General features: G+C 35.0%; 1 protein-coding gene across 11 annotated transcripts in view; it reads left to right on the top strand.

The window, feature by feature from the left end:
- rols (zinc-RING finger and ankyrin repeat domain-containing protein rolling pebbles) overlaps nt 1–14,931 on the top strand; it is a 256,019-nt gene that overhangs the window by 162,965 nt on the left and 78,123 nt on the right. The window lies entirely within an intron of this gene.

The raw sequence follows: 14,931 nt of genomic DNA, 5'->3' as shown, positions 1-14,931 counted from the left end.
TCTCCCAATCCAGAGACAACATTCATAGCAAAGTATTTTAGATTTCTCCTAGGTTTGAAGAATTCATTGCATGCACTGGAATTCATTGATAGAATATTGATGGCAATCGCTTCTTATGTGAACCTTTGCAGCAATCCAGAGCCTCACTGTTGCATCCATGAAGCTAAATAAAGACTAGACGAAGGTCTAATAAATTATTTTCTGGGAGTGTTTATCCGCATCCTTTCAACTTTCCCAAGAAAATTAAAGAATTAATAAAAATTCATCCCGAATTCCATTTCATTTCTTGTGAGATTGAGTTCCACATTTCTTTTGCGGTCAAATCAATTTAGCCATACAAATTATTTTGTAACAGCTTTGTCTAACTTTCCCTAGACATGCATATCTTTCACTCTGGCATCAAAGTAATTTATGAAAATTATGAAAACTAGACAAAAGTTTCAATTTGCAAAATCCTAAAGAAATTCTTGCCACAAACCGCACCGCAACAGCCGCTCATGATGACCACAAATTCAATTTTCATATTTTTCAAGAAATGAGACGCTCAGTCCAGGCTAAATGAATATTTATCACAACAGCTTTTGCTGGCCTCATAATCAGACAAGAAGAGCGTAACATCATCATCAACACGATCATCATCAGCACAATCAAAATTTCTGTGCTTCTTTCTACCTCCAGCCAGAGTTTAGTTAATCTCATCAAATCATCTTTTTTCTGCAGCGGCTTTATGATGATGCATTCATTATCCACTTTACATGGTTACACGGACCTGCAGTGGCATAACGTTTTTGTATGCCCATGCCATGGAATGTCTGTCTGGCTGGCATCTCTAACTATCTGTTAGACTGACTATCTCGCGGTTCGTTGATTCCTCATCTTCCTGGAGGTTATTTACATACTTGCTAATATTTTGTTTTTTTTTTTTCATAGTCGTTGTAAATTAACGCCCCCACACACCACAAAAAACACCAGAACTGCCGAGCCACAGTTTTGTGGCGTTGCGGCAAAATCCTATTCATGCAATGGCCCATGTAGGCGTCAGAATGCTTAAATTCATTTAACAAAACATAATGCAACAATTTGTTGCTGCTTTTCACATTTTCATACACTCTTTTGTGGCACACAATGATGGAGACAACAAACGAACAAAAAAGAGAGACAAACAACATACAAGCAGCTTACGGGGTCGTTTTGTTCAAAGATTTGTTAATCTATTTGTGGCAAGAGGAAGTAATGCCTATTTCCTAAATTTGATGAATTCATTAGAAAATTTATTGGAATTCATTGATCAAATATTTATGATGTTGAGTTCTTATACGAACTTTTGGGGCACTAGGGAGAAGATAGAAAACGGAAAAATATGAAAAATATCACTTATTTGCTTATTCTTCTAGTTAATTCTGGCGCCCAACGTGGGGCAATGTACACATTGTTAAATACAGATTTTTGAGATTTGAAAAATGATTTTTTATTAATTCTAAGATGTTTTGCATTGAAAAATAATAGTATTGTATGGAACACGTTCCGGGTAGTTTTAGCTGCAAGCCGCATTGTCGGATCGAATTAGCTGCAATTTGGTACTTCCAGCCCATAATAAATAAAAAATATCTGTAAAAAACCTTCCCTGTTTACTTTTAAATGCATTCTTAATAACTCCCTTTTGTCCTGTGAAGTCCCAATTTGTCCCTGTTTTGGATGCCTTTTCCACCGATTGGGTTGTGGTATTTAAGTGGTCTGACTTTGGACATACCAAAGTATTTGTACTTTGACCCATTGATGGAATCTGTAATCGCACGTTTTATTTAAACCTTCTCTTCAGAAATATTTCAAAAATTTTGACAAGACACCACTACCGCATCCTTAGACCACTCATCTGCTTCATTGAACTGTTACATCCCTAAACAGCTTGTCAAAGAAAAAGTAGGAGTATTTCAATAAAATGAAATATGACCAGGAACTAAACTCCCCTCTTAAAAAAGAACACAAACAAAAGAGGCACTTGGCCAAATTGAAGACTTATTTTTGCAGCTATCCACTCCCTATAAGCGCGGACAATTAAAAAGACCCAAAGTAAATTTTTGATGTACAGCCTTTTGGCATTTTACCAAACACATGCTGTTCGCTGCTTTTCTCCTTTGTTTAAATTGCTGGCAACAATAGGAGAAGAAAAAAGCGCGCGCTCTCAAGTTAAACGGCATATGCTTCGGGACTATTTTGAATAATGCAACCAGGCCTCCTTTAGTTTTGAGGTATGCAAAACTACCGGCTGTCTTAGCCTGTCCATTGCGCGCTCGCAAGCTAAATGCTTGGTTATCTTAGATAGCTGGCGGTTTTTTATTCCTTGCAACAGTTGCAACTACGCTTGTCTCCCAATGACAATTCATTGACAATTAACATTTTTATTGTTTGGTTTGGTATCAAAACGAAATGCAAAGTTATTTTTTGGCGCTGCCTACAAAGCCCAAACGACAAAGCCAAGTAAGTGACAGCTGTTGGTTTGGCGATTTAAATGACATTTTGCATTCAATGTCATCTCTAGGTGAAGTAACGAATAAATTAGACTTGAAAAGAAAATTGAGTTGATATTTTCTTTGCAATTTTGATGTTTTTAAAATGGAACATATGAGAGGTTATGTCCCAAACGAATAACCCTGTGGTTACAGCAAATGAACTGTCATCCTCCTTACAGTAAAATGATCTTAAATTGTTTGTCTCATTTATCAACAGCTTTTATGGCTACGAAGCTGTCCTCTAGCAGCTGCTGCACACCTAATTAATAGGTTATGTTTTAATTATAGATGGCGGAGTAGGTCCTTTGCAAATTTTTGCACATGTTCCTCTTGGTAACTTTAGAGAAGAAACTAAACAAGAACAACAATAATAACCCTTGGCACTTGTGGAGCTCATAAAAGACTCCTCAAGTTTTTGGCATTTACCCGGGAAACACCTTGTCCCATTTGTTTCAGGTACTCCTTACATGCTTGTTACAGAATGCCGACGACATACAAAGTACATTGCCTTCATACATGTGCCTGCCATGTTAATACAACTTTGTCTTGTTAACCTAGCCGAAAAATGTTGGCCTCCATTGTTGGCAATGTACTGTTTCCTTTGAGACACAACTCAACGCACAACTATGTGGGTTGGGTGTTGGAGAACTGTTTCTCCGTTTTTTCTGCGCGCAAACTTTGGCAAACGAGACGCGTAGGCTTGGATGCTTGCTGGGCGTTATTGGATGTCTCTTGACATTGCAACATTTAGACAGGTCTTGGGCGCAATATTTCTTAAGCGTTTTTCTTAATAGCAAATGTCCGCATTTGATTAAGAAAATTTGCCAAATTCAAATTGGAAAACCGGTTTGAAGGATGAAGAAGAAGTAACTAAAGTTACCTAGCGTAACGTTATATTACGTTTATATTTTCGAAATCGAGTGGATTTCAAACGTCAAATCCATTGCAATACATAAGGTTGGAGCATGGCACAATAATAAGGTACAGCGCCAAAAACAGCTGATTTTCAGACTAGTTGTCAAAATGCATTATTGTGAATAAAATCTCATACAAAATGTAAACAAGCAATTCACAGCAATGCCTTATTGTGACCAAATTTGACGTTTGGTATGATTTGATGGAACACCTTCTTATTCCACCATGGGTTGGAGCCATGTTGAAATTATAAGGTGGCGTAAAACGGTCAGCTGATACAATTCATTCTGTCATATTGAATTTTATTGTGAATTAATTGTATGAAAACGTAAACAAACATTTTGACAACATGAAGGATTTTCTTGATGTTGTTGTACTCTTTACATGGCCTGTTAAAAAGAACAGTAAGACCAGCTGATTTCACCCAATCTGTCAAATTCATTGTTATTGTGGATTAATTGTGTAAAAACGTAAACAAATATTTTGACAGCATTAATCAATATAGTCTTGTTGTTGTAGTTTCTGGTTCACATTATTAATTGCATCATGGTGTAGGTCAATTAAATCCTCGTCCAAAATGTAGTGGATTTTATTTGACGTATACGCAATGATTTTGACATTTTAAATCCAATGGATTTGCTAAATGTAAACGCACTATAAGTTATATTACACAATATGTATTGCATTATATACAAAAGCAAGTATCCAATCTAAAATGCTAAATATTATCCAACTCTATCCAAAAACTGGGTAACCCGTTCAAAAACATAACTAACCCCTTTACAAAACCCGAATAACCGGTTCAAACTAATAACAAACTTAAGGCCTAGGTACATAAGCTACCTCGCCTGCTTGCCTTGCATTCCTGCTTCATTTCTGACATAATAAAAATAAAAGAATAAAGGCCGAGCTAATTCCGAACTAGGTTGCCCTTTACTTCCTTATGCTTAGTTTACATTTACGAAATCCACTCGATTTCAACTGCCAATTCTTTTGCGTATACGTCAAATGAAAGCTCATCCGAAATCCATTAGATTTTATTTGACGTTTAAGCAATGGAATTGACAGTTGAAATCGAGTGGATTTCGTTAATGTAAATCAAGCATTATTCATTTACCAGAAGCAAGCAAGGGCATCTAAAACAATGGATTTTATATAAACATCTCGGAAATTGTTTGATAACTATTTAACCGGGTAACCGGTTCAATAAATAGTAATAATCGGTTCACAAACCCTGAGTAACTGATTCAAAATAATAACCACATGGAAATAATGGATTTCTTAACAGTTCTAGATATTGAAATTGTGGATTTTATGTTAAAAATTCTTTAAATGCGTTATATTTAGTCAGTGTAACCGAGTAACCGGTTCAATAGACATTAATAACCGATTCGCAAAACCCGAATAACCGATTAAAATTGCCAAAAATATAAAACTTATGGATTTTATGTGATTATTTCATAAAATTTATATTATTAGGTCAAAGTAACTGGGTAACCGGTTCCATGAAACTGAATAACCTATTCCCCAAACCCGAATAACCGGTTCCAAAAAACCTAATAACTGTTTGAATTTCCTAAATATTTAAATTTAACACTTTTAATTTAATAAATTCCCCCTCAAAAGTTTGACAAAGTTCATAGAAACGTTTAGTTGGCAATTCCGTCATGCACGTTTCACCTGCTTCCCACACACAAAATTGTAACTTATGTTGTTGTTTTTGTTGTTATTCTTGTACCTGTATCTACTACATAAATATTAGATGTTCTCAGGAAGTTATATATTTAATATGTGCATAAATTATGGTGTTTTATTTTTTTTTTTTTTTTGCTTCTAAATGTTCACACCATTGAGTAACCCACAACTTTTATTCATAGCCAGCCAAATTGGCCATTCACTCGAATGGTTCGAATGGTGTCTATAACCTTCATCAACTAGCAGTATTTTTTTTATTTATTTAGTTTTTTACAACCTTACATCTAAACATCTGCTCAACATTATTGACCAGCATATTTCATCAAATTCAATCCATCCAACGAATGCTATGAACGCTATGAACTTTTGGTTGGATACGAACTCAGCATGCATATCATCAGCATAAATTATTCTTTTGAGAGGTTCGCTTTTTTGTGCAATAACATGTGAATGAATGCTTGGTTTTGGTCTATTGAAATTGGCAACAGTTGTACGATTGGTTGGCTGGCTGGCCGTTAGTTTGGTTGCTCTTTGGATAATGTTTATGGTGTCAACAGTATGTCCCTTTAACAAATGACTTGCCATTATGGCCCCTAACACCCTGAAGAGAACGTAGAAAAACTCTTCGTTACAAACAGCAAAAACAGAAAAAAAAACTTGAGCAGGGACATTACCAAATACATTCGGTTATCACATCATCGATCTTGTGCAGATAGTTTGAATACAAGTTTTTTTCTTTCGTTGTTGTTGTGTGTTAACAGCAACAAATATTATTTTTTATTATTTATTTAATACAACAGCAACAACAAGAACAAAAAAACAAAATAGTGTGGGTAGTTTAAGAGCGAACAAAATATGATCCGAAAACTGCATTGCTTGTTTTTGGGTATTGGTCGGAGTTTTTGGGTATTATTATATTTGGTCGGGTTTTGAGTAGCAAGTTTACAACAGATCTTTTTGTCGGGTTAACCTTCTTTATGAGGATTTAATTGACGTATACGCAATGGAATTTAAATCCACTGAATTTACTCAATCCTGTATAATGTAAACGTAGTATAACATTAACTAGTTCATGTGCTTATTTTCATTTTATCCTGGTGGCATGTCCTTATAAAGGACGCTCAATTTGAAGTAAATTAATAAAGACCAGGTACTACCTAATTCAAATGCGATTTTGGATTTCTTTATTCCTTTACACAAATTCAGGCTTGGATAAGCATGAATTTCTCATTGTGTTCTCACCTTTAAGGTTCAAATACAATGAACTCTGTTGCTTGCTTCACGCTTGATTTAATGTAAAAGACTTAAGACCAAGTGCTACCTATTTAAAATGCGATCTTGAATTTCTTTATTCTTTTACATAAATTGAGGCCTGGATAAGTATGAATTTCTCATTCTGTTCTCACCTTTAAGGTAGAAACACAATGAAATACGCCGCTCTATCACGCTCAGTTTCATGTAAAAGAATAAAGGCAAAGTACTACCTAATTCAAATTAACTAGGCAGCATTTGAATTAGGTAGTACTTGGCCTTTATTCTTCTACATGAAATTGAGCGTGAAGCAAGCAACAAAGTTCAATGTATTTTAACCATTAGAGCTTTTAGCATATTTTTGACACATATCCAATGGAATTGACTGTTTAAATCAATGTCCGGCAAAAAGGGGCACACGTGCCCTTGATGAGAATAACAACAGAACAACCACCTCTCAGTCTTCTTTCAGAAGTCAAAGAAGAAGGTTCTGTTGTCGGTTGTCGGTTGTTTCAATGATTTTTAATTTTAGCAATGCATTAACGCACACGCTGTTTGTGGAGAGAGCGAGAGAGAGTCGTATGCGTGAGGCCGCAAACAATGCATATGTATTGGTGCCGATACCTGGTTTAAATAAATACACAGGTTTTACTAAATAACGTATAATGTAAGCGTACTATAAGATTAATATAAAACCTTATTTGCACTGGTGTCTAAACGAGGAGTTTCGAGGAAATGCGCAGTTTATTTGACAAATATTCCAACTAAAATGGCATGGTTTGCTTAAACCTGTTTGATGTAAACGCGCTATTAGGCAACATTTCTTGCGACATTAGTCAGTTTGGCTGTCAGAAATGGTGGTGAGAGGTAAATGGTTCCTATATGCCACACCTCTCTCTATCAAACTGACAATTGCCACAAACAACTGCATCATGTAAATGTGGGTAAAGATCAACTGTTTTAGCTGTGAGATCGGTAATGTACCTTATAACTTATGATGTAATTAATAAGGTTAATTACAACAATAAGACTATTTTGATTGGAATTCTTCAAGCTGTCAAAATTTTTGTCTACGTTTTCACACGACTAATTCACAATAACAATGAATTTGACGGATTGAGTGAAATCAGCTGGCCTTACAGTACGTTTAGACCATGGTGAAATAAGAAGGTGTTACATCAAATCATGTCAAACGTCAAATTTGGAATAAGGTGTTAAGTCCAGAACAGAATCAATCGTCGCTTGCTTTGCTTGCTTCCCAAATGTCAAATTATAAAGGAATTCCAGAGCCTCCTAAAGGGGAACGCAGGCAGATTTGCAAAGAGGCTCTGGCATTCCTTTATATGGTCTGTTCCTTTACTTTTAAAACCGACAAAAGTAGTAAAAGTTGTAAACTGTTCCAATATGAATTGTACAGTGTCTGAAGTAAAGGAACGCTTTCTGAGTAAATAGTGGGAAAACTTGAAGATTCTTGCACGTAAAGGAACAGAGCTATAATTTGACATTTGGGGAAGCAAGCGACGATTGATTCTGTTCTGGCCTTTACATCAAATCATGCAACACGTCAAATTTGACACAATAATGCATTACTGTGAATTGCTTGTTTACAATTTGTATGTGATTTTATTCACAATAATGCATTTTGACAACTGGTATGAAGATCAGCTGTTTTTGCCATTGTACCTGTATTATTGTGCCATGATTTGACGTTACAAGCCATACCAACAGAGTAGCATTTCCCCCAATATTTATTAAACTCATAATTTGAGATTATGTTCATTTTGGTCGAATTACAAAAAAAATATTATTTCGCTTCTAAAATGACATCTCTGAGGCTCAACTCAGCTGACCACATAGAACCCAACACCAACATATTTAAGCCAACCAAAACTGCAATGCAGTGACAAATGTACCTCCGGTCGATCGCTTGGTGGTTTGTTGGTTACTTGGCCGTCTAACTAAGCCAAACCAACCAAGCATGAACGTGTGCATCCATGTGGTTTTAACCTGTTTTTTATTAACAAGTTTTAGCATTTTTTTACATGGAAAGCAAAAGGTTGGCAGTAAAAAAAAATAACTGCCAGTAGGTGAGGTGTGTTGGCAGACTTCTTCTTAAGCTGCAGTGTGGGGACAAAACTTGAGTTCATAGGCATTTTCAACAACAAAAAAAAACTTTCGTGTGTGGGTTGTTTATTTAGAATTTGTTATTACACAAACTTTTCATAATTTCATAGAATTTATGAATATTATAACACATTTGAGGGTTAACCATTATCATCATAGTCATCATCATGGTTATTATGGTGTGCCGACATGTAGATACTTAATTTTATAGTTATTTTCAACCCAAAATTATGTGGCATTAAAGCGAATTAGCATTATTTGGTTGTTTTGGAAATCTCCAAAAACGTAATATGTATGTTTTGTTGACAATAGTTATGGAATAAGCAGAACAAATTTTAATGACAAATGAAATCACTTAACCACGAAAAATTCCGGTCATAACTTGTGGGGGAGTTCTAGAGGCTGTTGTGAGGGAGAGATATTTTCTCATGCATACAATTTGTATAGTTCTATGACACCTATGAATGACATAATGGATGAGAGATTTTAATATACATATTATTAGGGTGAATATTTTAGTGATATCATTCGAAAAGAGTGAGTATTATTAGGGTATAAATAGAATACAAATAGAGGTTATAGTTTCAATGCAAATTGGTGTAACAATTTATTTTAAAATTATCTGGTCTATGAACAAATATGCTAAAATTGCTTAATAGTACGTTTATATATAACCGGATTTAACAAACCCACTGGGTGTCAAATGTCAATTCCATTGCTTATATATTTTAAATAAATCCTCATAAAGAAGGTTAAGGCCATGTTTATATTATAGCCTTTTGCAGGGTTAACCATCTTAATGAGGATTTATTTGACGTATACGCAAAGAAATTGACATTTGAAACCCAGTGGGTTTGTTAAATCCGGTTATATACAAACGTACTATAACTGTTGAAACTAATTATTGTATGGTGATGTCTGCAGCGGGTAAAATGAAAAACGTTGTGTTGCTGTTGAGTGCTTTATTACGAGTGATGATTTTCGCCTTTCGATTTCTTCTGACAATTTAATCTTCAGCGCACACAGCGTAGGTAAATTAATCCTCGACTCCAATGCAACAACCAAGTTCTCGAAGGACTCTGGCAAACTGGCGAGGATCAAAATTACCAGCAGTTCTTCAGCCAACTCCATACCTGTGTCAGCCAGTTTACCCACGACGGACGTGAATTCGCACAGGTAGTGCTGGATTCCTTCGCCTTCACTCATCTTCATATTGAGCAACTGTTTGAACAGCGAGAACTTCCTCACTGGCCCTTACTGTCGATGTACTGCTCTGAGACTGTTCCATGCTTCCTTGGCCGACTTACAGCTCTTTATATACGAATGATGTACAGGAGTGACGCTTAATATGATGGTTGCCATTGCTTTTTCATCACGCTTTCTCCAGGATACATTTTTGTCTTCATCTTTCTTGGTAGTCTGCTCTTCGGAGATCACCTCCCACAGGTCTTGGTGGATTAAAACTGATTTAATCTGCAGGTTCCATGACTCGTAATTGTCTTCGCACAGTTTCTCAATGTTGTACACTGAAGACATTTTGTTTTGTTTGATATCGACACACGATAGAATTCAACTGACATACAGTTAACGTTGTAGCACTCAGTGTTCCCTTTTTGTTGGCCACTATCAATCACACAGATTGATCTTTTTTTACAACACTTCCAATACGTTTTTCAAATTCCTTGTTCCTTTGGCTGATCCTGGTCACTATCAATTCACTTTTCCAATACGACTGTTCAATTTCGTTTTCCTTAGGTTTGTCCTTTTGAGTATCCTGGGCCCATAACTTGTTGTTTCATTTTAATTCGGCAATCCAACAATTAAAATCTACAACAATAACCCTGCAAAAGGCTGTAATATAAACATGGCCCAATGCTTGCTTTTATTTTAATGCAAAGTAATAATTTTTAATTCTTAAAGTGTATTTTTCTAGAATTCATTCCTTGATCTTCTGGGAATGCGTCATGGCACAATCGTAAAGGATGTATCGGAGAATTGCCCTGATCATGATATTTTACTTGAAATGTCAAAATTTCTACGGAAATATGATCACTAATGGTGTAACACCAAAAACAGCTGGTAATCACACCAGTTGTCAAAATGCATTATTGTGAAAAAACTGCAAAAGGTAAATAAGCAATGTACAGAAATGCGTTATTTTGACTTTTGATATGCTTCATGGCATAATTATTGTTATTGTTGTAACACCTTCTTAATGCGCCATGAGAAAATTGTTTTATTCTCTAAAGAAGAATTGAGCGGATTTCTTTGGGACAATTTCTAATTTGATCGGGATTTTAATATCATAATCACAATAGAGTATTTTTACAGCTAAAATCATGATCAGCTGTTTTGGTTTAAAAATGTTTGCGAAGGCGAAAAAATTAAGTTATTTAATTTATTGTACAATGGTGAGTCAAATTAATTGGCATTTTCGCCATCTAACAGGTTTTATAAAACATACAATGGCGGAAAAAGAAGGTGTTACATCGATAATAATAATCGGGTCATTTTCAGCACCAAACGTCAAAATTTGTTCACAATAATGCACTAATCAGAATTGCTTGTTTATTTGTGATTTCATTCACTATAATGCATTTTGCCAACTAGTGTGAAAATCAGCTGTTTTTGCTTTTGTTTTGTTTAGAGTTGCCGTATCTCTGCGCGGCTGAATGTGTGCTGAAACACGATTTCCAGAAATCCTCTTAAAGTCCATTTAGACTACGCTGGATTTAGCAATTATCTGGTTTTATTTGACAAATGTTGTATGAAAATGACAACTTAAATCCACTGGATTTGCTAAATCCAGCATAGTCTAAATCAGGCATTATGTGACGAGGCCTTTACAATATTATTTACACAATTTCATTCAGAAAATTTTAATAAACGTATAATTCAACAAATTCATTATAAGCTTTGTTCCCGTATTTTTTAATAGTAAAACTCGTAAAAGAGAGAAAGAGAGAAAAATTGTTGTCACACAAAAGTTTTTTTCAAAAAGTTCGTTAACGCAAAAATGGATAAAACGCATGGTGGAATAAGAAGGTGTTACATCAATAACAATAATTCTGTCATTTATCACACCAAACGTCAAATTTGATCACAATAATGCATTACTGTGAATTGCTTGTTTACATTTTGTATGTGATTTTATTCACAATAATACATTTTGACAACTAATCTGAAAATCTGCTGTTTTTGGCGCTGTACCTTATTATTGTGCCATGATAAAACGTCAAAAGAGCTGGAACAAATGTCAAAGTCGGCGTACCAGCCAATCAGACGCCGGCATCCACGTCGAGTAAAAAGTTTTTAAAGAGAGAGCGTCATTCAGCGCCATTTTTGTTTACAGAGAAGTGAACATTTTACAACTTTTTTGTGTACGGGAACAGGTTTTCGGGTAAAATGTGTAAAAGTCGCAAAAATTTTAAAAACTTTTTAGTTCTGGAACAATATTATAGTTTTTACATTTTGAGATATAGTTGTGTTCCTTTACTTACCTGAGGAGGTTACCATTTTTTACCATTTTTCAGCTGCAAAGCGTTCCTTAACCTCAAAAAGTGGTAAAACTGGAAGCAATTGAGAGAGGAGAGTGAGCAAAATGCCTATCTCATCTACAACAGGCTACCAGACAAATTTTATCAGGTAAAAAAGGGTAGAACCATGGCACAATCATACAGGTACCCGCATCAGCCCAGCTGATGTACTGTGAGCTGTCAAAAAAGTTGTTGTAATTGAAAACACAAAATTAAACAAAAATTTAAAAGAAAAATTGTGAATTTTTGTCGGATTTTGGTAATAATGTGTTTATTAAAAATTGTGTGAGTCGCTTTATTTTTGAAAAAACATTTTTCACATTTCACAGTACTTAACTCGTTTTTGTTGTAGTTGTTGGCTGATGCATCTACCTGGTAATTGTCCCATGGGTAGAACTGATTTTTCGACATTTGTTTGACGATTATTTCACAAGGAGGAAAAAATTAACGAAAAACAGAAGAAAAAGGCGAACGATGACAAAACAAAATTAAAAACTGTGAAATAAAAGAAGAAAATTGAATTTGTATGTTTCTTTTTGACATTGCTACAAGATATACAATTTTTTCGTTGCTTAACTTTTCTGGCAAAACTGTTCATGAGAGAGCAATTTTAACAGTGTTATCTTTACCACTTTTACCATTATAAAGTAAAGGAACAAAGCTTATGTTAAACAATCAAATCTAGTTTGACAGCTCTTGGTACCATCAGCTGGCCTGATGTGGATACCTGTATGATTGTGCCATGATTCACAAACAAAGTAGTTCAATTGAACGGTTCATTGAAAAGAGCATATGAACTAGATCAGTGGTTTATTTCCTTTTAGTTCACACAACTAACTCTTGTGCCAGACACTGAAAATAACACATGAAATTTTTTGGATTTTAGGACAGAGTGAAGGAGCTCCCATTCTCCCTTCTTACCCATAAGCTCAAAACATTTTCATGAAAAATTTTCATAGTCTGGCACAAGACTAAGGGGCCAAATACATACTTTACCCAAACGTTGTATGTGTTTCCAGCTTAAGTGATGCCAAGTTTGTTCTTAAAGTTTTCATGTGGTTGTTGTAACGCAACGCTCAACACGCCGTATGTGCAGCGGCCTTAAGTTTTTTAAGTTCGTCTTAGCCATCAGAATACTTGATGAGTTTTGTATTTATTATTTTTTGAAGTTTGAGTTTTGCGTTGGACGTTTAGAGAAAAACAACAGGGCAAAGCCGACAACAACGTTTCAGTGGGGCCGCCCAATAGTGTAAAAACGACCAAAATACTCAAAACTTTACCCAAATTATTTATGTTTTCAGCTGTACTGCGTCATGTATTCGACTGTCATTTATGGTAAACATTGACCAAAACTCTTATGACAAATGTTAATGAATTGATTCCCCATAAGGAATTCTGGACCTATCCCACTTGAAATTTATGAAGCGCATAAAGTCAGTAATACAAATCAAAAAAGCGGTATTGTTTAAATAAATTTTACCCACTACAAGTGATTTGCAGCCACAAAAAAAGAAAAACAATAAAAATCAAAACGTTTTCTGGGCCACAACTGGACAGACGATTGTTGGATACCAACAATAATGTGGTGGTTCCTTTATGTCTGCCATTATTATGGCGTTGATTTTTTTGGTGTTTACTCAGACAGCATTTTATTGTTGTTTATGAGGCGCGTTCGAAATTTTGCCACAACCCACAGGCATAGCCAGCCTTCGTCGACAATGAAAATGCTGTATATCGTACGTACACTCAAAGAAAATTTCAAGTGGGTGCTCTTTGTTTTTACAACTCACAATCTTTTTGTTTTGTAATTCTGAGGGTATGGCCATTAAAAAATTACAGACTTCATACTAAAACAAAAAATCGAAAATTAAGTTGTAAATCATAACGAATGTTTAAGTGAATGTATTTAAATACCAAAATTGAATGAATGAATTTTAGTTGCTACTCTATGGATATGAATGAATGAATGGCTGAATGCATTTTTAATGAGATTGAGTCTATCGGGCATGTGGTGTTGTTGTTCCTCAAATGTCACCGGACGTTGTTGCCTGCATGTTTTTGGCAAGTCAGACAAGCATATAAGAGAAACTTCCTCCCTTCCACTTTGGCCAATTGGTCGAAAATTCAGTTGTACAATGTACATATGTGCAAATTTTGTACACATGTTTAGATTTTGTTGTTGTTTTCTTGGGAAACCTCATTTTTTTGTTGGTATAAACGTTTGTGAGTAGAGGAAGTTGTAGTGCCGGTTCTTGTATTTATTTTTGGTGATTTCAATGAAATGCAAATTTTATTTGTGCTTATGTTTCATTTCGAGGTTAAACTGATGTTGGAGTTTTCGACACAAAGCCACATAAACCGAGAATATGCCCAAGGGATTGTGGGCTGAAAGGAGGAAAGTTTACGATTGGCTTTGAACATTGACATTTTATGGAAATATATAACACTTGTGAGTGTTGTTGTAATACATTTTAGAACTTTTTATGTTGAAATTAATTTCATGTATGAATTTACAAGTTCGTAGAAAGCTAGATGGCCCATTTAGGTAATCCAATATCAGTGATTTCAAAGAAATTTCAATTCTTTAATTAGAATTGATAGCAAATCTACACTTAATTCCCTGTAAAAAGTTTAATTTGCCTTACATTATTCCCTCAATTTCCCAGAATAGTACTAAAATTGTTTAAAAGAGTCATAAAAATGGCCTAAATCTCATATTCTCCTGATGTGTCTCATAATTCATGTTCGGCAAACTTAAATAAAATTTCAAAAAGGCTTCGTCGTGCCAAAAATAAACTACAAAACTGGATTTTTCACACATAAAGTAAAAACGTTTTTAGTGCCATCCAACAACAGACATCTGGCCATCCGCCTTATTAAGTTTTCAAAAAAAGACGCAC

Source organism: Musca autumnalis, unplaced genomic scaffold (genome assembly GCF_047663935.1).
Source record: "Musca autumnalis isolate F117 unplaced genomic scaffold, ASM4766393v1 scaffold_4, whole genome shotgun sequence".
NCBI lineage: Eukaryota > Metazoa > Arthropoda > Insecta > Diptera > Muscidae > Musca > Musca autumnalis.
The sequence above is the reverse complement of the archived record's forward strand: the minus strand, read 5'-3'. Positions and strand labels throughout refer to the sequence as shown.